This window comes from Gopherus evgoodei, unplaced genomic scaffold (genome assembly GCF_007399415.2).
Source record: "Gopherus evgoodei ecotype Sinaloan lineage unplaced genomic scaffold, rGopEvg1_v1.p scaffold_60_arrow_ctg1, whole genome shotgun sequence".
NCBI lineage: Eukaryota > Metazoa > Chordata > Testudines > Testudinidae > Gopherus > Gopherus evgoodei.
This window is the reverse complement of record NW_022060081.1, coordinates 189,763-216,258: the sequence shown is the minus strand read 5'-3', so window position 1 is coordinate 216,258 and position 26,496 is coordinate 189,763. Positions and strand designations below refer to the sequence as shown.

Below are 26,496 nucleotides of genomic sequence, written 5' to 3'. Positions count from 1 at the left end.
GAGACGAGCACAAGTCCATGGGGCCGGATGCGCTGCATCCAAGGGTGCTGAAGGAGTTGGTGGATGTGACTGCAGAGCCATTGGCCATTATCTTTGAAAACTCAAGGCGATCGTGGGAGGTCCCGGATGACTGGAAAAAGGCTACTGTAGTGCCCATCTTTAAAAAAGGGAAGGAGGAGGATCCAGGGAACTACAGACCAGTCAGCCTCATCTCAGTCCCTGGAAAAATCATGGAGCAGGTCCTCAAAGAATCAATTCTGAAGCACGTAGAGGAGAGGAAAGTGATCAAGAACAGTCAGCATGGATTCACCAAGGGCAAGTCATGCCTGACTCACCTAATTGCCTTCTATGAGGAGAGATAACTGGGTCTATGGATGAGGGGAAAGCAGTGGCTGTGTTATTCCTTGACTTTAGCAAAGCTTTTGATATGGTCTCCGACAGTATTCTTGCCAGCAAGTTAAAGAAGTATGGGCTGGACAATTGGACTATAAGGTGGATAGAAAGGTGGCTAGATTGTCGGGCTCAATGGGTAGTGATCAACGGCTCCATGTCTAGTTGGCAAGCGGAGTGCCCCAAGGGTCGGTCCTGGGGTCAGTTTTTTTCAATATCTTAATGATCTGGAGGATGGTGTGGACTGCACCCTCAGCAAGTTTGCAGATGACACTAAACTGGGAGGAGTGGTAGATACGCTGGAGGGTAGGGATAGGATACAGGGGGACCTAGACAAATTAGAGGATTGGGCCAAAATAAACCTGATGAGGTTCAACAAGGACAAGTGCAGAGTCCTGCACTTAGGATGGAAGAATCCCATTCACTGTTACAGACTAGGGACCGACTGGCTAGGCATCAGTTCTGCAGGAAAGGACCTGGGGGTTACAGTGGATGAGAAGCTGGATATGAGTCAGCAGGGTGCCCTTGTTGCCAAGAAGGCTCATGGCATTTTGGGCTGTATAAGTAGGGGCATTGCCAGCAGATCGAGGGACCTGATCATTCCCCTCCATTCATCACTGGAGCATTCTCAGGAAGAGTCACCAAGTGGGGGTAAGCTTCTCCTAAAACCTACTGTTTTCCCTAATGGCCCATTACCCTGAATGGGTCTTTCACAACCTCCTATTTATACCATCTTGCCTAGTGATAGTCACCTGGTGTGCCTACATGTGAAATACAGATTAGTCAATATTCAAAACTTTGAATACAAAAATGATACATGCATACAAGCAGGACAGTCGTGTTCAGCACATCATAAGTTTATGGAGGGGATGGTATAATGGGCTAGCCTAATTTTGGCAATTAATTGGGGTTTGACTATTAGTAAATACGCCCAATGGCCTGTTATGGGATGTTAGATGGGGTGGGATCTGAGTTACTACAGAGAATTCTTTCCAGGGTGCTGGCTGGTGAGTCTTGCCCACATGCTCAGGGTTTCGCCAATCGCCATATTTGGGGTCGGGAAGGAATTTTCCTCCAGGGAAGGTAGGCAGAGGCCCTGGAGGTTTTTCGCCTTCCTCTGCAGTGTGGGGCACGGGTCACTTGCTGGAGGATTCTCCGCACCTTTAAGTCTTTAAACCACGATTTGAGGGCTTCAATGGCTCAGACATAGGTTTGATATAGGATTGGGTGGTTGAGATTCTGTGGCCTGCGTTGTGCAAGAGGTCTGACTAGATGACCTTAATGGTCCCTTCTGACCTTAAAGTCTATGGTTCTATATCTTTTCCAATGACATCTTACATGAGCTGTCTTGTACAAACTGCATCATAATCATGCCATAATCATATGATAATATCACTGAAGAATATGGGGTGCAGTGTCACAGAATTAAAAGAAAACAAACATGTATGACAAGATTTTGTGATCTTTGAATGTGTTATTGGTACCAATGTAGCCTGATTTTTAGAGGGTTGTATATTGTTGTTATAAGCAGTTGATGTGACTAGAAGATAATAAGGTTCTTGTCCCGGTATCAGGCTACACAGACTCAGTTGTAGTGAGTTCGGTATCTTGCAAGGACACTTGGGGTGTGACAAGAACACTTGACAAAACAGAGTCTGTGAGACTTTTATTAAAATAAATGGGAAAGTTATCAAAGCTCAAAACCACAAATCAAAAGGAAATAATACGGTTCTGGGGGTACGTGTGGCACCAATTTATAAAAGTTTCCTAGATTAGCACACTCCCTTCCTTGGGGGGACCCAGTGGTAAGAGACAGGCCCAGCCTCGTCTCTGACATACCAAATGATCTGATGGTCCAGGTTCCTCAACGCTCGACATTGATGGTAGATAATAGACCTGAAGGGTCAGCTGCTGAGTAGCTAAATTACCGGCTAAGAGACTCAAAAAGTGAAGATGAAAAAGCCGAGAGCTGCTTCTGCATGGTGGTTTGCCTTCTTCTGGGGTCTGAGCACTCTCCTGAGTATTCATGCCTGTGCCTAAATTTAATGTCCTCACCCCCATAATATCGGGGAGCACTTATCCTATAGGCTAGCACAGTCATACCTGTTAATGCCAACGAGATCATTCTGGAAACCTGTTGCAGAAACCAGTTTCTGGTCGTTACGTTCATGTTCTTGTGGTTACCGCTAAGTCCCAAATGTCTTAGGTAGACATGTTCAGTTCCCCAAAATCCAAAAGGGTAACTATTAGGCCATTTATCTATGCCAGAGGTCACAAGCCAAACTTATGCTAATTTACTTGAGCTAAGTATCAGCGGGGTAGCTGTGTTAGTCTGGATCTGTAAAAGCAGCAAAGAGTCCTCTGACACCTTATAGGCTAACAGATGTTTTGGAGCATGAGCTTCCGTGGGTGAATAGCCACTTTGTCGGATGCAACCGACAGGACTCTTTGCTGCTTTCACTTGAGCTAATGATACAAGATACAGGCCAGTGGGATCCTCACATTACAGCCAAACCTAATAGAATAATCCAACACAGAAATATAAACTAAATATAATAAAACAAAGAGCAAACCAGTAAATAAAGGCAGGATATCATAAAGCCACCAGGGGTCAGCAACCTTTCAGAAGTGGGGTGCCGAGTCTTCATTTATTCACTCTTATTTAAGGTTTCGCATGCCAGTAATACATTTTAATGTTTTTAGACAGTCTCTCTCTATAAGTCTATATTACATAACTAAACTATTGTTGCCTGTAAAGTAAGCAAGGTTTTTAAAATGTTTAAGAAGCTTCATTTAAAATGAAATTAAAATGCAGATCTTATCAGTTTAGTGCAGTGGTTCTTAACCTGGGGTGCGAGATGCCTTTTCTGGGGAGGGAGTTAGACATGCGAGATTTTTTTTTGAAGGTAAATCATCGAAAACACAAATTAAGCACAGGCACGTAAGTACAAATTCTTTGTTTAATCAAACCTATGTATTTATTAACAGGATACATTTTTTAATGATTACTGTAATATACAAAGTTTAAAGTTTTTAAGCTAATGGTAGTGTAATTTTTGATAAGGAGTGTGAGAACATATTTTGAGAACGCCAGACCGTCAGCGGGCTGAGCGGGTCTGGCTGTAGTGTATTAAATTGCTCCCCATAGGAATGTGGGTACTACTTGTGGCTCCAGACCTGATACTCTGAGCGGCATGGTAAGGGGATGGGGAACAGGGGTGGTTGAATAGGTGTGGGAGTCCTGGGGGGCCTGTCAGGGGTGTGAATAGGGGTTGGGGCAGTCAGGGGACAGGGAGCAGGGGGGCTTGGATGAGGCAGTCCGGGGGGGGGGGCAGATAGGGGTGGGGGGTCCCAGGAGGGGGTGGTCAGGAGCCAAGGAGTGGAGGGGGTTGGATGGGTCAGGTGTTATGAGGGGGCATTCAGGGGGCAGATAGGGGGAATGTGCTACGTATGGTGTACTGCATACGGCTGCCAGTAGCACATTCCTACAGGGAGAAATGTAATACGCTACGGACCGGCGGCAGGCTGAGTGGCTCAGCCTGCTGCTGCTCTGGGGTTCTGGCTGCCAGCTCCTGCCAGCCGGGGTCCTGGCCACCGGCCCCGCTCAGCCCGCCTCCGGTCTGGGGTTCCAGCTGCTGGCTCCTGCCAGCCAGGGTCCCAGCCACGGGCCCCGCTCAGCCCGCTGCCAGTCAGGTGTTCTGTTCGCCAGTAAAAATCGGCTCGCGTGCTGCAGGTTGCCGACCGCTGGGCTACACCAGTGGAAAGGAAATTAAAGGTGAAGTTATGGGCTAAAGAGTAAGAGACTGATTATGGGATCACCTGAATTATATTGGAAAATTGACAGCTGTCTTGGGTTGTTTTCTTAGTAATACAGGAAGTGGGGGCTAATCCTGACAAGTTTATTTATGTGATTGACCATCTTTAGCAGAAGGAATTATGATGTAAAACCCCACTCCAAAGATTGGGGTGTGGGAATATGTGCAAGAAATAATATATCAGAGAACATTGGCCCAGTCTAGATTTTATTTTTTTTTGTATTTCAAATGGAACTTATTTAGAGTAACTTCAAAGTCTGTTTCTATTAAAAGGAAAAGTACTTGTGGAGACCAGGTGTATGACCTTGTACCCAGTTAGACTGTCAGGCTATGTCTACACTGCCATTTTCATTGGCCAAACTTCTGTCGTTCAAGGGTGTGAAAAAACACCTGTGTGCTAAAGGCTGCAGGGCGCACGGGGCAGGGTCCCCCCATGTGGTGGGGTCAGAGGCAGCATTGCCTTGCCACGCCATGGGGTCTGGGGCCACCCTGCCACCCAGCGGGGTCCGCTTCCGGTCCCACTCTGTGGAGGGAACTCGGGGCAGGGGTGCTGGGCAGAGGGGTCGGGGGGAACGCTGTGGGTCTCAGTCGGCAGCCCAGGTTGCAGATATGCGGCCCACAATGATAAATTCTTCCGGCACTCCTGACTCAGAGCTGTCTCCCGTCACCCATTCTCTCTGATGACCTCCTGCCGACATAGCGGGGTGTAGACACCCCTTTCAGTTGATGTAACTTACGTTGTTTTTCCACACCCCTGCATGATGTAAGTCACATCGACATAAGCCGGGGTGAGGAACCTATGGCCTGTAGGCTGCATCCGGCCCACTGCTTCATTTCATCCAGTCCGTGGCAAGTACCCGCGCTGCGGGCTAGAAGCCCCAAGCTTCGGTGCCTCCCCCCACCATGGGGCCGGAACCGCGAGCGCTTCCCAACTGTGGGGGGAAGGTAGAGTCTGCTCCAGCTCCCAGAAGGAGCCAGCATGTCCCTGCTGCCCCTAGGAGCAGGGGTGACCAGGGAAGGTCTGCACGCTGCCCCTACCCCCAGCGCAGCTCCGCAGATCCCATTGGCCTGGAACCACAACCAGTGGGAGCTGCAGGGGAGGTACCTGTGGGTGCAGGCAGTGTGCACTGCGCAGAGCCCCCTTGGTCCCTCCGCCTAGGGGCCGGAGATGCAGGGAGCCGGCCTGAGCCCCACTGCACTGCCAACCCGGAGCCGCCTGAGGTAAGTGCCGCCCAGGTCAGCATGTCCCCCCGCATCCTAACTCCCTCCCAGATCCTGAACCCAAACCCTCTGCCCCAGGTCGGCACCTCCCCCCACAGCCTAACTCCCTCCCAGATCCTGCACCCCAACCCCCTGCCCCGGGTCGGCACATCCCCCCGCATCCTAACTCCCTCCCAGAACCTGCACCCCAAACCCTCTGTCCCAGGTCAGCACCTCCCCCCACAGCCTGCCGCCCAGCGAGAACCTGCACCCCAAACCTCTGCCCCAGGTCGGCACCTCCCCCCACAGCCTAACTCCCTCCCAGATCCTGCACCCCAACACCACTGCCCCAGGTTGGCACCTCCCCCCGCATCCTAACTCCCTCCCAGAACCTGCACCCCAAACCCTCTGCCCCAGGTCAGCACCTCCCCCCACAGCCTGCCGCCCAGCGAGAACCTGCACCCCAACCCCCTGCCCTAGGTTGGCACCTCCCCCCGCATCCTAACTCCCTCCCAGATCCTGCACCCCAACCCCCTGCCCCGGGTCGGCACCTCCCTCCACAGCCTAACTCCCTCCCAGATCCTGCACCCAAACCCTCTGCCCCAGGTCGGCACCTCCCTCCACAGCCTAGCTCCCTCCTAGATCCTGCACCCCAAACCCTCTGCCCCAGGTCAGCATGTCCCCCCGCATCCTAACTCCCTCCCAGATCCTGCACCCCAACCCCCCTGCCCCAGGTCGGCACCTCCCCCACATCCTAACTCCCTCCTAGATCCTGCACCGAAACCCTCTGCCCTAGGTCGGCACCTCCCCCCACATCCTAACTCCCTCCCAGATCATGTACCCCAAACCCTCTGCCCCAGGTCAGCACATCCCCCCACAGCCTAACTCCCTCCTAGATCCTGCACCCCAAACCCTCTGCCCCGGGTCGGCACCTCCCCCCGCATCCTAACTCCCTCCCAGATCCTGCACCCCAAACCCTCTGCCCCAGGTCAGCATGTCCCCCCGCATCCTAACTCCCTCCCAGATCCTGCACCCCAACCCCCCTGCCCCAGGTCGGCACCTCCCCCACATCCTAACTCCCTCCTAGATCCTGCACCCCAAACCCTCTGCCCCAGGTCGGCACCTCCCCCCACATCCTAACTCCATCCCAGATCCAGCACCTCCCCCGCATCCTAACTCCCTCCCAGATCCTGCACCCCAACCCCCTGCCCCGGGTCAGCACCTCCCCCCACAGCCTAACTCCCTCCCAGATCCTGCACCCCAACCCCCCTGCCCCAGGTCAGCACCTCCCCCCACATCCTAACTCCCTCCCAGATCCTGCACCCCAACCCCCTGCCGCAGGTCGGCACCTCCCCCCGCATCCTAACTCCCTCCCACATCCTGCACCCCAAACCCTCTGCCCCAGGTCGGCACCTCCCCCTGCATCCTAACTCCCTCCTAGATCCTGCACCCCAAACCCTCTGCCCCAGGTTGGCACCTCCCCCCACATCCTAACTCCCTCCCAGATCCTGCACCCCAACCCCCTGCCCTGGGTCGGCACATCTCCCCACAGCCTGCCGCCCAGCGAGAACCTGCACCCCAAACCTCTGCCCCAGGTCGGCATCTCCCCCCGCATCCTAACTCCCTCCCAGATCCTGCACCCCAAACCCTCTGCCCCAGGTCGGCACCTCCCCCCGCATCCTAACTCCCTCCTAGATCCTGCACCCCAACCCCCTGCCCCAGGTCAACACCTCCCCCCACAGCCTAACTCCCTCCCAGATCCTGCACCCCAACTCCCTGCCTTGGGTCGGCACCTCCCCCCACATCCTAACTCCCTCCCAGATCCTGCACCCCACCCCTCTGCCCCAGGTCGGCACCTCCCCCCACAGCCTAACTCCCTCCCAGATCCTGCACCCCAAACCCTCTGCCCCAGGTCGGCACCTCCCCCCACAGCCTAACTCCCTCCCAGATCCTGCACCCCAACCCCCTGCCCCAGGTCGGCACCTCCCCCCACAGCCTAACTCCCTCCCAGATCCTGCACCCCACCCCTCTACCCCGGGTCGGCACCTCCCCCCACATCCTAACTCCCTCCCAGATCCTGCACCACACCCCTCTGCCCCAGGTCGGCACCTCCCCCCACAGCCTAACTCCCTCCCAGATCCTGCACCCCAAACCCTCTGCCCCAGGTCGGCACCTCCCCCCACAGCCTAACTCCCTCCCAGATCCTGCACCCCAACCCCCTGCCCCAGGTCGGCACCTCCCCCCACAGCCTAACTCCCTCCCAGATCCTGCACCCCACCCCTCTGCCCCGGGTCGGCACCTCCCCCCACATCCTAACTCCCTCCCAGATCCTGCACCCCACCCCTCTGCCCCAGGTCGGCACCTCCCCCCACAGACTAACTCCCTCCCAGATCCTGCACCCCAACCCTCTGCCCTAGGTTGGCACCTCCCTCCCAGATCCTGCACCCCAAACCCTCTGCCCTAGGTTGGCACCTCCCCCCACAGCCTAACTCCCTCCCAGATCCTGCACCCCAACCCCCTGCCCCAGGTCGGCACCTCCCCCCACAGCCTAACTCCCTCCTAGATCCTGCACCCCAAACCCTCTGCCCCAGGTCAGCATGTCCCCCCGCATCCTAACTCCCTCCTAGATCCTGCACCCCAACCCCTCTGCCCCAGGTCGGCACCTCCCCCACATCCTAACTCCCTCCCAGATCCTGCACCCCAACCCCCCTGCCCCGGGTCAGCACCTCCCCCCACAGCCTAATTCCCTCCCAGATCCTGCACCCAAACCCCCTGCCCCAGGTCGGCACCTCCCCCACAGCCTAACTCCCTCCTAGATCCTGCACCCCAACCCCCTGCCTTGGGTCAGCACCTCCCCCCACATCCTAACTCCCTCCCAGATCCTGCACCCAAACCCTCTGCCCCAGGTCAGCACCTCCCCCCACAGCCTAACTCCCTCCCAGATCCTGCACCCAAACCCTCTGCCCCAGGTCAGCATGTCCCCCCGCATCCTAACTCCCTCCCAGATCCTGCATCCCACCCCCCTGCCCCGGGTCGGCACCTCCCCCCACATCCTAACTCCCTCCCAGATCCTGCACCCCAACCCCGTGCCCCGGGTCGGCACATCCCCCCGCATCCTAACTCCCTCCCAGATCCTGCACCCCAAACCCTCTGCCCCAGGTCAGCACCTCCCCCCACAGCCTAACTCTCTCCCAGATCCTGCACCCAAACCCCCTGCCCTAGGTCGGCACCTCCCCCACAGCCTAACTCCCTCCCAGATCCTGCACCCAAACCCCCTGCCCCAGGTCAGCACCTCCCCCACAGCCTAACTCCCTCCCAGATCCTGCACCCCACCCCTCTGCCCCGGGTCGGCACCTCCCCCCACAGCCTAACTCCCTCCTAGATCCTGCACCCCAACCCCTCTGCCCCAGGTCAGCACCTCCCCCACAGCCTAACTCCCTCCCAGATCCTGCACCCCAAACCCTCTGCCCCAGGTCGGCACCTCCCCCACATCCTAACTCCCTCCCAGATCCTGCACCTCCCCCGCATCCTAACTCCCTCCCAGATCCTGCACCCCAACCCCTCTGCCCCAGGTCGGCACCTCCCCCCACAGCCTAACTCCCTCCCAGATCCTGCACCCCAAACCCTCTGCCCCAGGTCGGCACCTCCCCCCACAGCCTAACTCCCTCCCAGATCCTGCACCCCAACCCCCTGCCCCAGGTCGGCACCTCCCCCCACAGCCTAACTCCCTCCCAGATCCTGCACCCCAACCCCTCTGCCTTGGGTCAGCACCTCCCCCACATCCTAACTCCCTCCCAGATCCTGCACCCCAAACCCTCTGCCCTAGGTTGGCACCTCCCCCCACAGCCTAACTCCCTCACAGATCCTGCACCCCGACCCCCTGCCCCAGGTCGGCACCTCCCCCCACAGCCTAACTCCCTCCTAGATCCTGCACCCCAACCCCCTGCCTTCGGTCAGCACCTCCTCCACATCCTAACTCCCTCCCAGATCCTGCACCCCAACCCTCTGCCCCAGATCGGCACCTCCCCCCACAGCCTGACTCCCTCCCAGATCCTAAAACCCAACCCCCTGACCCAGGTCAGCATCTTCCTCGCATCCCAACTCCTTCCAGATCCTGTACCCCCACATGTCCCCCAAGCCCCTGCCCTACGTCGGCACCTCCCCCTGCATCCTAACTCCCTTTGAGATCCTGCACCCCAAACCTCCTGCCCCAGGTCAGCACCTCCCCCCGCATCCTAACTCCCTCCCAGATCCTGTACCCCCACATGTACCCCAACCCCCTATCCCAGGTCAGCACCTTCCCCACATCCTAACTCCCCGATCCTGCACCCCAAACCTCCTGCCCCAGGTCAGCACCTCCCCTCGCATCCTAACTCCCTTCCAGATCCTGCACCCCAACCCTCTGCCCTAGGTCGGCACCTCCCCCACATCCTAACTCCCTTCCAGATCCTGCACTCCCATGTGTACCCCACCCCCCTGCCCCAGCCTTGAGCCCCTCCCACACCCAGACTCCCTACTGGAGTCTGCACCCCACACCCCGTCCCATGCCCCCGCCCTGAGCTGCCTCCCACACTCCAAATCCCTCAGCCCCACCCCAAGGCCTGCACCCCCAGCCGGAGCCCTCACCCTCCTCCTGCACCTCAACCTCCTGCGCCCACCCAGAGTCCCCTCCTGCACCCTGAACCCAAAAAGGGACAGGGCGCCCTTGTCCCGCAACATGGCGGAAGACGCCCTCCTGCTGGCATGTTGCTGCTCACACGGGCGCTTGGGGGAAAGGGATGGTCTGAACTGTCACGGTGGGGCACAAACGACAAGCCACATACGCTGCAATGGTGCTCAGGCCAGGAGGGCCGAGGTATCCCCTAGACTCGGAGCCGTGGGAGAGCCGGACCCAGCCCGCAGCTAGAGGCGCTACCTTTCAGCAGAGATCACCATGGCGGGGCACGAACGACCAGCCACATACGCTGCAATGGTGCTCAGGCCAGGAGGGCCGAGGTATCCCCTAGACTCGGATCCGTGGGAAAGCCGGACCCAGCCCGCAGCTAGAGGCGCTACCTTTCAGCAGAGATCACCACGGCGGGGCACGAACGACAAGCCACATACGCTGCAATGGTGCTCAGGCCAGGAGGGCCGAGGTATCCCCTAGACTCGGAGCCGTGGGAAAGCCGGACCCAGCCCGCAGCTAGAGGCGCTACCTTTCAGCAGAGATCACCACGGCGGGGCACGAACGACAAGCCACAAACACTGCAATGGTGCTCAGGCCAGGAGGGCCGGGGTATCCCCTAGACTCGGAGCCGTGGGAGAGCCGGACCCAGCCCGCAGCTAGAGGCGCTACCTTTCAGCAGAGATCACCACGGCGGGGCACGAACGACCAGCCACAAACGCTGCAATGGTGTTCAGGCCAGGAGGGCCGGGGTATCCCCTAGACTCGGAGCCGTGGGAGAGCCGGACCCAGCCCGCAGCTAGAGGCGCTACCTTTCAGCAGAGATCACCACGGCGGGGCACGAACGACCAGCCACAAACGCTGCAATGGTGCTCAGGCCAGGAGGGCCGAGGTATCCCCTAGACTCAGAGCCGTGGGAGAGCCGGACCCAGCCCGCAGCTAGAGGCGCTACCTTTCAGCAGAGATCACCACGGAGGGGCACGAACGACCAGCCACATACGCTGCAATGGTGCTCAGGCCAGGAGGGCCGAGGTATCCCCTAGACTCGGAGCCGTGGGAAAGCCGGACCCAGCCCGCAGCTAGAGGCGCTACCTTTCAGCAGAGATCACCACGGCGGGGCACGAACGACCAGCCACATACGCTGCAATGGTGCTCAGGCCAGGGGGGCCGGGGTATCCCCTAGACTCGGAGCCGTGGGAAAGCCGGACCCAGCCCGCAGCTAGAGGCGCTACCTTTCAGCAGAGATCACCACGGCGGGGCATGAACGACCAGCCACAAACGCTGCAATGGTGCTCAGGCCAGGAGGGCCGGGGTATCCCCTAGACTCAGAGCCGTGGGAAAGCCGGACCCAGCCCGCAGCTAGAGGCGCTACCTTTCAGCAGAGATCACCACGGCGGGGCACGAACGACAAGCCACAAACGCTGCAATGGTGCTCAGGCCAGGAGGGCCGAGGTATCCCCTAGACTCGGAGCCGTGGGAAAGCCGGACCCAGCCCGCAGCTAGAGGCGCTACCTTTCAGCAGAGATCACCACGGCGGGCAGCCACGCAGGTAAGGAGAGGGCCTAGCCGTCCACCACGGGGTCCCCACTGCAGCTGGGTCCTGCCCCTCCTTAGCGCCCATTGTAGTTCCATGCATGCTGGGCGGGGAAGGAAAATAAAACATCCCCCCACGCCCCCAAAGAATAAACATCTCCCCTAATCCTGGCCTGTAGTGAGGCAGCCTGGCTCCCAGTGGCCCCAGGGAGGGGTGACCCCAACAGCAGATGTCTACCCAGCCCTTCCAGGCTTGCCATGACTGGCCCACCCGTCCGAGGATTTGGATGCTTCTATCCCACCCTCCCCATGTGGCTGCCCTCCACCGGCCCCCCTACTCCACCCCATCAGCCTTCCTCTCTGCTTCAATCTTTTCCTGGCCTCCCAGTCTCCCTCAGGGCTCTCCGTCATCTTTGGCTCCTTTGTGGGGGGTGTCACACTCCCTTCCGCGGGGGGCGGGCCTGGGCTCCCCTACCAGACCCTATAACCAGCAGACAGTGGCTGCTTCCACGGCTTTTCCCTTACCCACTGCTCGCTCTGGGGCCACCACTAATCCTCAAGCCACCAGCACAGACAACCCCCCCACTTGCCCCATTTATCCTCTCCCCCAGCAATGTTCCCCCACGGATCCTGCTCCTATTCCTGCTCACTATGTCTGCCCCCAGTGGCGGGAACTGCAGACAGGCTGCCAGCCCAGCGATGGGGCAGCGGCTGGGCCGGTGGGGGTCAGGGCTGGGATGACAAGATAACAAGCGTGAAAAATCGGTACAGGGGCGGGGGGTAATAGGTCCCTATATAAGAAAAAACCCTGAATATCAGGACTGTCCCTATAAAATCGGGACATCTGGTCACCCTAGTCAGGGCTGAGGTGAACACTCCCCAATGTCCGCAAAACTGGACCTTCTGGGAATGTTTGGAGCCCACCCCCCTTCATGTGCCCCCCCATTCCCCCAGGCAAACTTGCATGCAGGGTGCACAAGGTCATGCTGCATGGGGGGGGGGGATGCCATTTTTAACAGAGTGTGACCTCGTAAGCACTGCTAAAAATGGACACGCGTCTGAGAACCGGGTTTTGGGCCAGTGCTAGCCTGGGAAGAAGCCCCTCGCTATGAGCGGCTGCCCCGGTCAGGGCCCCCCGTGCTGGGGGTCGCTGGCACCACCCCCACCCACAGGGATTCAGGAACGTGTGCAGCCTGGACAAGAAGCCAGGGGCGTAAGTGCAGCAAGGGAGGTTTAGGTTGGACCTGGGGAAAAGCGTCCCACCAGTCAGGGTGGTTCAGCCCCGGGCTACACGGCTGGGGGAGGCTGTGAGTTTTAGGAGAAGGTTACACAACCCCCTGGCAGGGGCGGGCCACAGTCAGGCCCACAGCTGCCCCCAGCCCAGAGCCAGCCCCACAACTGCCCCCCACCCTGAGCCAGCCCCACAGCTGCCCCCTGACCTGCCCTTCCCAGAGCCAGCCCCACAGCTGCCCCCCCGCCCTGAGCCAGCCCCTCAGCTGCCCCCTGACCTGCCCTTCCCAGAGCCAGCCCCACACCTGCCCCCCCACCCTGAGCCAGCCCCTCAGCTACCCCCTGACCTGCCCTTCCCAGAGCCAGCCCCACAGCTGCCCCCCATCCTGAGCCAGCCCCTCAGCTGCCCCCTGACCTGCCCTTCTCAGAGGCAGCCCCACAGCTGCCCCCCACCCTGAGCCAGCCCCTCAGCTGCCCCCTGATCTGCCCTTCTTAGAGCCAGCCCCCCAGCTGCCCCCCCGCCCTGAGCCAGCCCCACAGCTGCCCCCTGACCTGCCCTTCCCAGAGCCAGCCCCACACCTGCCCCCCGCCCTGAGCCAGCCCCTCAGCTGCCCCCTGACCTGCCCTTCTCAGAGCCAGCCCCACACCTGCCCCCCGCCCTGAGCCAGCCCCTCAGCTGCCCCCTGACCTGCCCTTCTCAGAGCCAGCCCCTCAGCTGCCCGCCGCCCTGAGCCAGCCCCACAGCTGCCCCCTGACCTGCCCTTCCCAGAGCCAGCCCCACAGCTGCCCCCCTGCCCTGAGCCAGCCCCACAGCTGGCCCCTGACCTGCCCTTCCCAGAGCCAGCCCCACAGCTGCCCTCCCGCCCTGAGCCAGCCCCACAGCTGCCCCCTGACCTGCCCTTCCCAGAGCCAGCCCCACAGCTGCCCCCCACCCTGAGACAGCCCCACAGCTGCCCCCTGACCTGCCCTTCCCAGAGCCAGCCCCACTACTGCCCCCCCGCCCTGAGCCAGCCCCACAGCTGCCCCCTGACCTGCCCTTCCCAGAGCCAGCCCCACTACTGCCCCCCCGCCCTGAGCCAGCCCCACAGCTGCCACCTGACCTGCCCTTCTCAGAGCCAGCCCCTCAGCTGCCCCCCGCCCTGAGCCAGCCCCACAGCTACCCCCTGTCCTGCCCTTCTCAGAGCCAGCCCCACACCTGCCCCCCGCCCTGAGCCAGCCCCACAGCTGCCCCCTGACCTGCCCTTCCCAGAGCCAGCCCCACTACTGCCCCCCACCCTGAGCCAGCCCCACAGCTACCCCCTGTCCTGCCCTTCTCAGAGCCAGCCCCTCAGCTGCCCCCCCGCCCTGAGCCAGCCCCACAGCTGCCCCCTGACCTGCCCTTCCCAGAGCCAGCCCCACTGCTGCCCCCCCGCCCTGAGCCAGCCCCACAGCTACCCCCTGACCTGCCCTTCCCAGAGCCAGCCCCACTGCTGCCCCCCCGCCCTGAGCCAGCCCCACAGCTGCCCCCTGACCTGCCCTTCTCAGAGCCAGCCCCTCAGCTGCCCCCCGCCCTGAGCCAGCCCCACAGCTGCCCCCTGACCTGCCCTTCCCAGAGCCAGCCCCACTGCTGCCCCCCCGCCCTGAGCCAGCCCCACAGCTGCCCCCTGACCTGCCCTTCCCAGAGCCAGCCCCACTGCTGCCCCCCCGCCCTGAGCCAGCCCCACAGCTGCCCCCTGACCTGCCCTTCCCAGAGCCAGCCCCACAGCTGCCCCCCGCCCTGAGACAGCCCCACAGCTGCCCCCTGACCTGCCCTTCCCAGAGCCAGCCCCACTACTGCCCCCCCGCCCTGAGCCAGCCCCACAGCTGCCCCCCCACCATGAGTCAGCCCCACAGCTGCCCCCCCGCCCTGAGCCAGCCCCTCAGCTGCCCCCCGCCTTGAGCCAGCCCCTCCCCCCCAGCTCGCACACGGGGGGGGGGGCAGCACCCGGCCCCGCCCCCCGAACTCCTGCGCGCGGCGCAGCTGCAGCAACCGCCCTAACGGCAGCGTCTCGCGCCGGCCTCCCGCCCCCACACGTCACTTCCGGCCGCTGCCGCTCTCCGGCCCGCTCAGGCCGGGGCTGGGGAGGCGAGACCCCCCGGTGAGTGAGAGACTCGGGGGGGTCCCCTGTGGGGAGAGGGGCGGAGCGGGGGGGTCAGTGTCAGGGGGGGTTCCCCTGTGGGGGGAGGGGCGGAGCGGGGGGGTCAGTGCGGGGGGGGTGTTTGAACTGTCTCTGGGCAGCAGGAAATCCCCGGGGGGGGAGGTGGAGGGGGAGAAGCCGGAGTTGCGGGGGGGGGGCGTAATTGGATCTGGTCCCTGTTTGTGCCACTCCCCCCCCCATACAGATTCTCTCCAGTTCTTCCTCTTCTCTCTCCCCGTGTCACACGTGGGTGTAAAACCCGGGGTGACCCCCCCATTTCCCATCCCCCCTGTTCTCCCCATAACCCTCCAATGTCCCTTTACAACCCCCACCCATGAGGGGGGTCCCCCCCATTGTATCTGCAGCGATTTGCCCTGGGCCTGGGGGGACATTGTTGCCCCGAGTCATCCCCCCAAAGGGGTTGAGGTCAGTGGGGCTGTTTGGGGGGAGCCCTGAGACCCGGCTGCCTCTGGGGGGGGATGGGGGGGCGGTCTCTGCCAGGGTGAGGAAGGGGGGAGCACGTGTCCCCCATGGGGACAGCCTGGACCCTGTTACACAATCCCTCGAACTGCCAACACAGTCACCCCCAGCCTCTGCCCATCCCCCCCGCTGCTTCCCTCATCCGGGGACCTTCCAGCTCCCCCTCCCCGGCCCCCTTAAAACTGCCCCCCCCCCAAGGGCTCCCTGCGGCCCATGTGAATGGTGGTGCTGGGGGGAACGGTCACTTTTCATTTGTGTTGGACAGTCACATAAATCCAGTCGAAGTGTCCCCTTTTCCCCTCTCGTTATTTAACAGCAGCATAAAATCCCCTCAGATGTTGGAGATTTTCTCTCATGTGATCAGTTGCTTAGCTTGTGGCACCTTTTCTCTGCAGATCTCAAGACTGATACAAAATACCCTAAACATTTGCCCCACTTTCTCTCTACTTGTCTAGTACTGATGGAATCTGCCCTGAGATTTTTCCTTGTCTCTCTAATTATAAAATACTAACAATCTCAGATTTACCCCTTTTCTCAAATTCTTGTACGTGAATATAAAATCTTCGAAAATGTTGCTCCTTTTTCTTTAGTGTATTTCACATCAATATTTGATAACTAAATAAAGGACTGAAGGCTTCTCAAACTCTGTCCCTCTCTGCTGAGGATATGGGGGTTTGGCTTCTCCTTGGGGCTGGCGGGGGGAGTGAGAGGTGCTGGAAAGTGACCTTAATTAAGGCTTCCTCTTTGCTCACCTGAAGTGAGGGCTTTCTCCTAGTGGTCCTAGCCCCCTAGGGCAGCCCTTGGCCCTGTTAATACTAAATTCTGAGCCAGACGCTCCAGGTAATAGAGAGATCTCTGGCTGTTATCGGTGCTTGGCTGTGTGTGTTTCCTCTGTGTGCTGCACCAGCTCTGGCCAGGGAGCCAGCACCACAATTCTGGATCGAACTGCCGCTAAGGACCATGGACTTGGGTTGAGTAGTGGAGGTGCTTGGCCAGGTTTATTGTTAACGATGCACAGTCCTAATGCCTGGCAGACTGTTCGGGGACACTAACACGTGGACGCCGTTACAATGGACTTGGCTCAGAGAGTTGGTGGGACTTTCCACCCCCTCTGTGACCCCTCTCTCCTACACGGATACAAACAAGTTATGTGTTACCAGCCTTCACCTTGTGCTTGGCGGTTAGATCAAAACATCTCTATCCATCCCCCTGCCCTCCTGCCCTGATTGTTCGGAGGGGTCAGTGTCCCTGTATCATCTGTGGGGAGTGTGTATCGGGGTGCTCTGGCACTACCCCTCTGGTAGGTGTTTACGTGACTTCTTAGTGCCTGGGAGTGCTTGTGTTTGTGCAACGCCAGCCCGGTTCTTACCAAGTTCATGGGCTACATGGTGAACTTGCAAGTTGGCGTCTGTTTTGTAACAGGGCCTGACTCTTTGCTGACTTTGCTTTATAGCAGCAGGGCTTGACTTTAGGCCTTTCACCAGGCCGCCTCTCTCAGCGTACGTCCAGACTACCCGCCAGATCGGTGGGTAGCGATTGGTTTATCGGGGATCGATATATTGCGTCTAGATGAGACGCGATATATTGATCCCCGAATGCGCTCCCGTCGACTCTGGAACTCCACCAGGGCGAGCGGTGGTAGTGGAGTCGACCAGGGGAGCTGCTGCCGTCGATCCCGCGCAGTGAGGACAAGAGGGAAGTCAAAATAAGATACGTCGACTTCAGCTACGCTATTCCCATAGCTGAAGTTGTGTCTCTTACATCGACACCGCCCCTGCTCGCCCCTAGTGTAGACCAGGCCTCAGATTCTCCCTTTTCTACTACACCGGAGACTGGCATGAAAGTGACTCTGCACAAACAGCCCCTCCCATTAGCAATTGCCAGGAGTAAATCCAGCCATGGGAGAGCAAACAATCCGGGAATGGGACTTTTCCAGCCCGAGGGGCAGGGAGAGGGGGCACAGGAAAGAGAGACTGAAAAGGAAAGTGGGGAGAGAGATTTCCAGGACTCTAATCTGCCCAGACATGTGTACTGCAGCACCCCTGGGCAGAATCAAAGAGATCAAGCATGTTCCTAGCATGGCAGAGTCTAGGATGTCTGTCTGCAGGGAAAGGGCCTGGGGGAATCATGTGAACTTCAATAAAGCCTGTTCTGAAACCTCCACAACTGCCCTTCTCGCCTTGTCAGGCTGCAGAGTGATGCCCAGGTCTCACTCCGGCTCATCCCAGCCTCCCTTGGGACAGGGAGAGAAATGGCTGCAGTGAAGTCAGTTCAGCTATGGATTAGTTGGAGTTACTTCTGGGTTCCTGCAGGAGGGAGGGGGCAGCAAATACACAGGAGGTGGGAAGGTTTGCACAGTCTAGTTTGCAGGTTGGAGCAGGGCAGGAAATGCATAGGGTGGAGAAAGGGAAAAGGACAGGGTCTGGCAAACCTGCCAGGACTGGTTTAATATGTGGCTTAGATTCTAGGAACAGACCAGTGAGGTTTGGAGGTGGAAATGCCCTAATACATGGAACAGGAAACGGTCAACTTGGTGGGATTAGGAAAACTGACCAGACTCCCAGTGCTGGAGCCCAACCCGACTAACCAGCAGCTGCTGTGAGATAAGAAGGGGGCACCCACCAGTCAGACTTAGGGGAGGTCCGTCTCCCCCCTCCCCCTCCATATCCAGGGCCTCACAATGCGGAGGGTGTTCAGCTTCCTACAAGGGAGCTTGCCCTGGACCCTGCTAGGGGCTCCATCTCCTGTATCCGTCTGTGGATAGTAGGCGTGTGATGGATCTGCTGGGAGAGACCAGAGGCTCTCTCCCTCAGGAATAATGGGGCTGTCAGTGGGGCAGCCGGTACTGAGTGTTGGACTCTTGCTCTTTCAGGGGCCGGTGACCTTCGAGGAGGTGGCTGTGTATTTCACCAGGGAAGAGGGGGCTCCGCTGGACCCCGCTCAGAGAGCCCTCTGCAGAGCCGTCATGCAGGAGAACTACGAGACTGTGACCTCGCTGGGTAAGGATTCCCGTCCCCTCGGTTCTTAGAAGGGGAGGTGACTAATTAAGGTTACGTCACCCCTACACTGCAACCTCTCCTCTGTCCAGTTTCAGCATCACCCTGACATGCCGGTGACACACACAGCAGTACTCTGCCCTCCTCTGCTACACAACACTGCGGGAACAGAGCACAGGAGCAGCAGAGCACAATGTCAAATATCTCCTGTTTGCTAAGGTAAACCTGGGGGTTGGTCCCGCATAAAGAAAAGAAACATCTTACCCCCGGCCTTCACTCACACACTGATCCTACTCCACAAAAAACCTGCTCCGACTTGCAAACTCATCCCACTCCCCTACTGTCACTGTGAGGATTCCTTCGGAGTCACTGCCTTCACTTGCCCCTCACTACACCCCGCAGATCACTAGCGTGTATCCCACCAGAGCGCTGACAATCCTCAGGGCAAGAACCCCCTTGTGCACCTTTAGAGAGACAGCCTACAACACTGAACACAGAAAGGGGGCAGACTCGGTCCCTCAGGGGTCACATGCACCTCTCTGCAGACCATAGTCACAGCTCTGCCAAGCCGCTCCAACTGCTCCCTCCACCATCCGGTTACAGCTACAGCTGCCCGGGCACACAGCTGGGGGGCATGCGGATAAATGCTGGGATTCCCGTCTGAACAGAAACAATGGCACGTTCTTCGTCCTTCCTCATATCTGTTATAGATTCATAGATTTTTTTTTTTAAGGCCAGAAGGGATTATTGTTTATCTAGGCTGATCTCCTGTGTCACTCAGGCAATAGAATTTCATCCAGTTACTGCCGTACTGAGCTGAACACTTTGTGTTTGACTAAGTCATCTTCCAGGAAGGCATCCGGCCTTGGCAGCAGATGGAGAATTCTCCAGTTCCTGTGGTACTTCCACCTTTGCACCACCCTGTCAGAACCATTCCCAGACGCTCTTACCAGCTGCAAGCTTTCCGTTGGGAGCAGGGTTCAAGTTGCATTGCGGGGAGGGTTAGCACTGGGCACCCTTAGCTCTGCAGTAAAGTAGTTTCCGGGCATTTTAGGGTACGCCTATACTAGCCACTGGATCGGCGGGTAGTGTTCGATGTATCAGGGATCGATTTATCATGTCCCGTCTGGACTGATAAATCAATCCACGAATCGACGCCCGTACTCCACCTCGGCTGGAGGAGTAAGTGGAGTTGACGAGGGAGCCACGGCAGTCGACTCGCCGCCATGGGGACGGCCAGGTAAGTTGAAGTAAGCGTAGCTGAAGTTGCGTATCTTAGTTCGACTCCCTCTGCTAGTGTAGCCCAGGCATTGGTTTGCGACATTTTTTGTAGTGGACTTCTTGCCACTCTAACTGTGTCTACATTGGCTCTTTTGCCAAGATAGCTATGTTGGTTTAGGGGCAGAGGGGTGATTTTTTCACAGCCCTGTAGAGCAGAGCTGTAAAGAGCAGGCCATGTCAGAGCCTGCCTGTGGATTTTACAGCACTTGAAATTATTCTCAACAGGGAAGCGAAAGACACTTTACTGAACTTTGTATAATTTGTCCTCATCTTTCCTGAAATGTGGTGCCCGGAGCTGGACACACTGCTCCGGCTGAGGACTAATCAGCGGGGGTAGAGCGAAAGAATTACTTCTCGTGTCTTGCTTACAGTACTCCTGCTGATACAGCCCAGAATGATGATCGCTTTTTTTTTGCAACACTGTTCAGTCACGTTTAGCTCGTGATCCACTATGACCCCCAAATCCCTTTCTGCCATGCTCCTTCCTAGGCAGTCCTTTCCTATTTTGTATGTGTGCACTTGATTGTTCCTTCCTAAGTGAAGTACTTGGGATTTGACCTTACTGATCCTATGTATTTAATTCCATTTTTCAAGTTTGTCCAGATCATTTTGAATTTTAATCCTAGTCTCCAAAACACTTGCAATCCCCTCCCAGCCTAGTATCGTCCACAAACTTTAGAAGTGTACTCTCTATGCCATTGATGAAGATACTGAACAGAACCGGACCTTTGGAATCCCACTCAATATGCCCTTCCAGCTTGACTGTGAACCACTGATAACTACTCTCTGGGAACGGGTTTCCAACCAGTTTTGCACCCATTTTACAGTCTAGATTGAAATTTCCCTAGCTGTTTATGAGAAGGTCATGGGAGATAGTATCAAAAGCCTTACTAATGTCAAGATACACCACATTTATCGCTTACCCCCTATTCACAAGGCTTGTTACTGAGAAAGAAAGCTATCCAGTTGTTTTGACATTGTTTGTTCTTGACAGATCCATGTTGACTGTTACTTATCACCTTATTATCTTGTAGGGGTTTGCATATTGATTGCTTAATTTTCTCCAGTATCTTTCATGCAAGAAATCATGCTGTCCACTTGCTTCCATGGTAGAAGATGCCGGGTGTAGTCCTGTACATCCAAATGTACCCCATCATGCCAGGATCCTGTTTGTTTTCCTGTAAATTTTCTAATTTCACAGTTTCTTCATTAGCATTTGTCTCAGCATACAAACTGTAACACCTCCCCCACCTGCCTCTTGTCTTATTCTTAGTCCCTGTGAGTGTTCTGTGTCTGTAGAATTTCCAGCGCAGTGAGATCTGGTCAACGACTGGGGATATGAGCGTTACGGTAATAGAAATAATAAATAACTGTAATTGGGAGGGCACAGGCAGTGGGAGAGAGGGTGTTGGAGAGGAGGGGCCTGTCCAGGCAGTGGGAGGCTGGCGGGGGGTAGGTTTGGGGTGAAGAGTTGCTGTGAGCTGGGACGTCCTAGGTTCAGGGGGATGGAGTTGTGATGCAAGGAGGGCTGGAAGAAACAGGAAGGTGTGGGTCAGAATGTCAAGGAGCTGGGAGGGGTGGTGGTGGTGGTGGGAGTGAAGGGGAGCTGGGGGCTGGGTAGTGTTTGCTCCAGGAAATGGTGGAACTAGCAATGGGAGGGAGGGAACAGGAGCTCTTGGGAGTCAGAGGCAAAGACAACTTGGGGCAGAGGGAAGGTGAGACGAGCAGCGGGATACTTGGGGGAAGCTCTAGTCAGGAAGGCTGTGGGCAATGGGAGGGGAGGTGAGAACACAAGGAGCGGGTGCTCCTGGGGCCCAAGAAGGTGGAGGGGGTGAGAGAAGTGGGATGAAGGGGAGCAGGTGTCATAATGAGTGAGAGGGCTAGGAGCACCCTTCCTGCTCGCTCAGTGCCCCCCTCCCCCCACAGGTGCCAGGCCTCCTGCCTGTTCCTCTCCGAGACTGGAATTCTGCAATTGTCCTGCTCCTAGACTAGACTGGGGCTACAACGTCCTGAGTATCAGCTGTGCTTACCAGCGCAGCCTGGCTCAAATATGCACTTCCTTGGTTATGTCTGTGACCCTCTGATGGGGAAGGGGCTCCATGGTATCTGATAGTGAGTGTCAGCAGGCCTGACCCCAGCTCACTAATGTCTTCACCTGTCCTTAAAAGGTGTCATGTAAGGTATCACCAGAAAGCTACTGACGTGATGTTCGTTAATAATATTGCATGATGTATGTATGGAGGACAAAGGCAAGATTACAGATAGCTGGGGAATGATGTTCTTAAAGCGTGTCTGCCAGCCAGGGCAGAAGTTACCCCACCCTAGACAAAGACAGGTGGTTCTGCCACTTTGAAGGCACTTTCAGGGTACTTTAAGAGACAATGGGAATGCAGTTTACATAAACGATAAACAAACCCATCATACAAACAAGGTGCAGAGGTAACCACTCAGCATCATGGCAGGGAAGGATATCTTAGGACCAGACCAAATTCCATTTTAGCAAACACCAGCATGGGGAGAAACCAGCATGGAATTTCCTTCATCACTAGACTCCAGGCCTCCTTCCTCACAGCTTGAATGAATGTTACTTTGGAGGGGAACTTCTAGAAAACTCCCTTTCAAAGGTTCACTGAACTAGGCAGAGAACCCCAAGTTATCTTCCACTTAAGATGACAAAGGAACCAAGCCCTTTGAACTTTGGGAGAGATATTGAGCGAGGGGGCGGTCTGCTCTCTTTGTGAAAAGTAGCATGGTCAGAATCTTCCCTTGGACCAGGACTGCAGTTTTATTAGATGATAGTCTCCAGAAATCATTGTCCATTTCCACTTCCTGGTAACCATTTCTATCTCTGTTGTTTATACCTGAACTCACTTTAAATGCTTTTGTTAGATTAAACGTTTAGTAAATGAATCCGGTGCTGTCTTTGAATACAAGTGATTGCTATCGCCAATTAAAGTGATAAGCTGGGCCATGTGCCTCTTCTGAGGGCAACCAATCCTTATTCCTCTGAATGGTCCAGGAGAAAGTAGCCCTTGCAGAGTACATGGTTTTTGGACAATTAAGGAGTAAGGGTGTTACGATCTCTTGACAGTTGTATCGCAGGATGGTGGAAGCCAGAATGTATCAGGGGTGCCATCAGCAGGTTGCTGAAGTCAGAGCTGCTGGTCCAGGGTGATCTATCTCACAACTACTCAGTGTGTCCTTCAAAGCCAGACAGCAGAGCTACAGCAGGAGAACATTGAAAGTCACCCAGGATTACAGATGGCAGCGTCTCACTGGTCTCGACTGCATGGCAGAATGTGAAATGGCCTAAGTTGGTAATGAATCTTGCTCCCCTATCACCATCTGCAATAGCCACAATCTCTTCTCTGCAGGCTCCTTGGATCTTGGGATCCATCTTTCCTGAAGTCACCTGGCCTGATGCTTATTTTTCACATTCTGCTTTTCCAGCTGGAAATGGTAAACCGCAGAAACTGCGAAAGGAGAAAGCAGTGTGTATGTGTATGTGTGTGTGTGGCGAGGTGAGAATAACTGCTACACAGCACCAAAAGGCAACGCACCCTTAGAGCCAAAGGACGGGGAGGAAGAGGGAGAAGTGATGTCTGTAACAGAAGCATCTAGCCCAGTTGTCAGCTGCCAGCAATTTGGAGCTGAACAGGGGCAGACCCCCCTCCAGAGCGCCCAGGGAAGTGTGTGCTGGAGGGGACCAGAGAAAAGGGAGAGAAATTTCTTTTTAAGAACATAAGAAGAGAGGCTCCCATGAGGAAGAAGAAAAGCCCTGGACAGCCTTATAAGCAGTTGATTGTACGTACGTACGTGTGTGTGTGTGTGTGTGTGTGTGAGAGAGAGAGAGAGCGCACATAACTGTCCCTTTGCTAGTCACTCGGGTGAATGCCCAGGATAGAGGGGGTAACTCAGCCTCTGTCCTCCCCGGTAGGTAGCCTGTAACTCAGGCTGAGAGGGAGAACCGTGTGACTGACCACCCAGCCAACTCCTTGGGGCACACAGAGTGGTGGCCGACAGGCTTTCACTCCAGCCCCTAGTGTACATATCCTGGTGTACTGAATTCAAGCACCTCTGATCCCCCGTGGGACTGGAAAGTAGTGCACACAGAACGGGAAGGTTTAGAAAGTGATCTGACAGTGGCGGGAAGGTAAATGACATCCCCACTGAAATGCTTGTTGGGAATGATTTTTTTTCCCATGCGGCTAAGGCTGTCACTATGGCGTGTTTGCTAAAGGGACAAGGAGCCTAGATCCTCCTGTTAACACTAGTTCTGCCAGTCAACCAGATAACAGGTCAGTCTCTAAGACTACCCTTTGTTTAGCCAGAGAAATCTGTGCACTGTCATATTTCCATCCCATGGACGCCTGCCTGCCCATTGATTTTGACAACTTTAATGTGCTCCATATCTGGCTGGGCCGAGCCAGTTCTCCCAAAATGTGTCAGGTTCTCCCAAAATGTGTCAGGTGAACTTCAGCTGCCTCTGAGCCTTTTGCAGCTATTAGCCCATTATCATGGATTGGTTGGGGCTTGGTGTCTTTCAGCAGGGTACTGATACACTGATCACACCTTCTTGGACGTTCTTCCTTCACAGGAGATCTTTCCGCTTTTTGCTTTTCAGCTTCCAGTCACGTTTCTGCCTGCTACAGCTGGTACTGTGGTTGTCTCTCTCTTCCTGCTGTCTCCAATTTATCCGCCTCTAACTTTGCAGTTGTCACCGTTCGTATTTGTGCTTTACTGTTTCTTTTTCAAAGTAAGCAGACAGAACACAGCAAACTAACCTTTCTTTCACTGGTTCCAGCCCCCATGCTTGAGTTTCACTTAAAATTGCTACACCAGTGCTGAAAATAACAAGCCGTGCAGAGATCTTTCTCACAGCGCCACTGTGACGTTACCAGGGTACAATCTGGGCTACTGAACAGTTGCCCCCCCTCAGTTCCCCAACCAAGGGTGCGTTTTACAACGCTTTGCTGTGAGACCAGCCCCTCCTGGCCAGTTAACCCACCGGCTCCAGCATGTCATTCCCTCTCCCTGCGCAGTATTGAGTGCTGCTAGTCCAGGACTTCTCACAACACGTTTTTTGGTAGCCTCAGAGTGCAGCCACGAAGTCTTGCTGGCTCTGACGTTTTTCCTAAAATAATTAACTTTAGGAAAAACAGAAATAGGCATTTGTGCATGTCCAAAAACATTGTAATTTATGTAGGGTTTTGCAGACTCAGTAACAAAATAATATACAGTTGTCTCTATTCTTTACTGGACCTAAACAGCAGAGAAACACGCATAAGGTGCTTTGCAAGTTCTCGTCTTTTGTTCTTGGTTTTTTTGCATTTTTGGTTGCTTTTTTTCCCTAGACTTGCTAGCTCATAAGTTGGCTGCTGTGAAAAGTACTATTTGTATGTTTCTTAATCTCACTTTCCACAGCCTCCTGGCTAGCTATGCAGTCTGCTGTGAAAAATGATATTAATAAGCATATAAATGTCAATTTCTGCAGCAGACTTACTCAGCCCTGGCAAGCCACGGGTGGTGGGTTGATGGAGGGCGAGACTGGAGCTGGGACTCACTGCTGCGTGGCCAGGGTTGGAGCCCAAAGCCCTGCAGTGGGGGCCCGGAGCCCTTAGTGAGGGCCAGGCCAATGGTGGGGGGGGGGGTGTCAGCGCAGGCCAGCACCCACTGCTGCATGACCAGGCCCAAAGCCTGAAGCCCCATAGCTGGATCCTGGGGCCAGAGCCTGCCGCTACACAACTAAAGCCTTGGACCAGAGCCTGAAGCTGGAGGAGGTAGCAGGGGCCAGGGAGATGTGGGGTGTTGAGCCTAGGACCGGCTCCCCCCGCAGGCTGGGGCCATAAGCTCCATGGCTGCATCTTGGGGTCCCACAGCTGAAGCCCTGGGGATGGGTCCTGCTGCCATATGGCTGGAGCCTGAACCCCCACGCCAGAGCCTGCCACCCCAGGGCTGAAGCTGAGCCCCGCCATGCCCAGAAAGAGGGGCAGGGCCCAATCCCTGCTGTCAGCCCTGGGGAACAGGCCTTTGCTTTACTTCCCCCCAATCACCACCCAGGATGCTGTGGTGGGTAAGAAAAGCCCCTGGTGGCTGCATTTGAGAAACACGATATTCACCAGCCACTCAGAAATTACTCCAGGGAAGAATACTAGCAAATTCACTAGTTTGAGACATTCCCCCGGAAATGTGTTTCTTGCAGTGTCCAGCACATTACTGATACTCCTATAAAAGTCTGTCATTTCATCAGTGGAAAATGACCTGCACCAACCTTGTTATCCCAAATGGAGGTTCCCACCAAACACACTGGTTAGATAAAATCTTTTCTTTCGGTAGTTAATACACCTGTTTTAAGTGACCACAAGTAATGAGGCATAACATTCAAAATTGGTTACGGAAGAAATAAAAGATAAACTCAAACTGACATCTAACATAAGCTAAAATGTCTTTCTCTAACCATGTGTTATGACAGGCTGGGTTTCCTTTCAGCCAGGGCGTCCCTCATCCTTTCCTACTGCCCAAGTTCAATTCTTCAAGAGGAGCTGATATGAGCACAGAGAAAAGGGGGAGAGAGTGTCTCAAGCAATTTTCTCACCTCTTTTAATAATTCAGTCCTTTGTCCTAGAAACATCTTCAGTTTTCAGCTGAATCCTGGTGACGGGCTGTCTGTTATAGATGTGAGCTTCAAGCCGTCCTTGTGATGGAATGTAAATTTCTTGTTCACCCTTCCCCCGGCCAGAGAATGGCCATTT

General features: G+C 56.2%; 1 pseudogene; it reads left to right on the top strand.

The window, feature by feature from the left end:
* The window catches only part of LOC115643461, a 591,865-nt pseudogene that overhangs the window by 488,414 nt on the left and 76,955 nt on the right, over window positions 1-26,496 (top strand).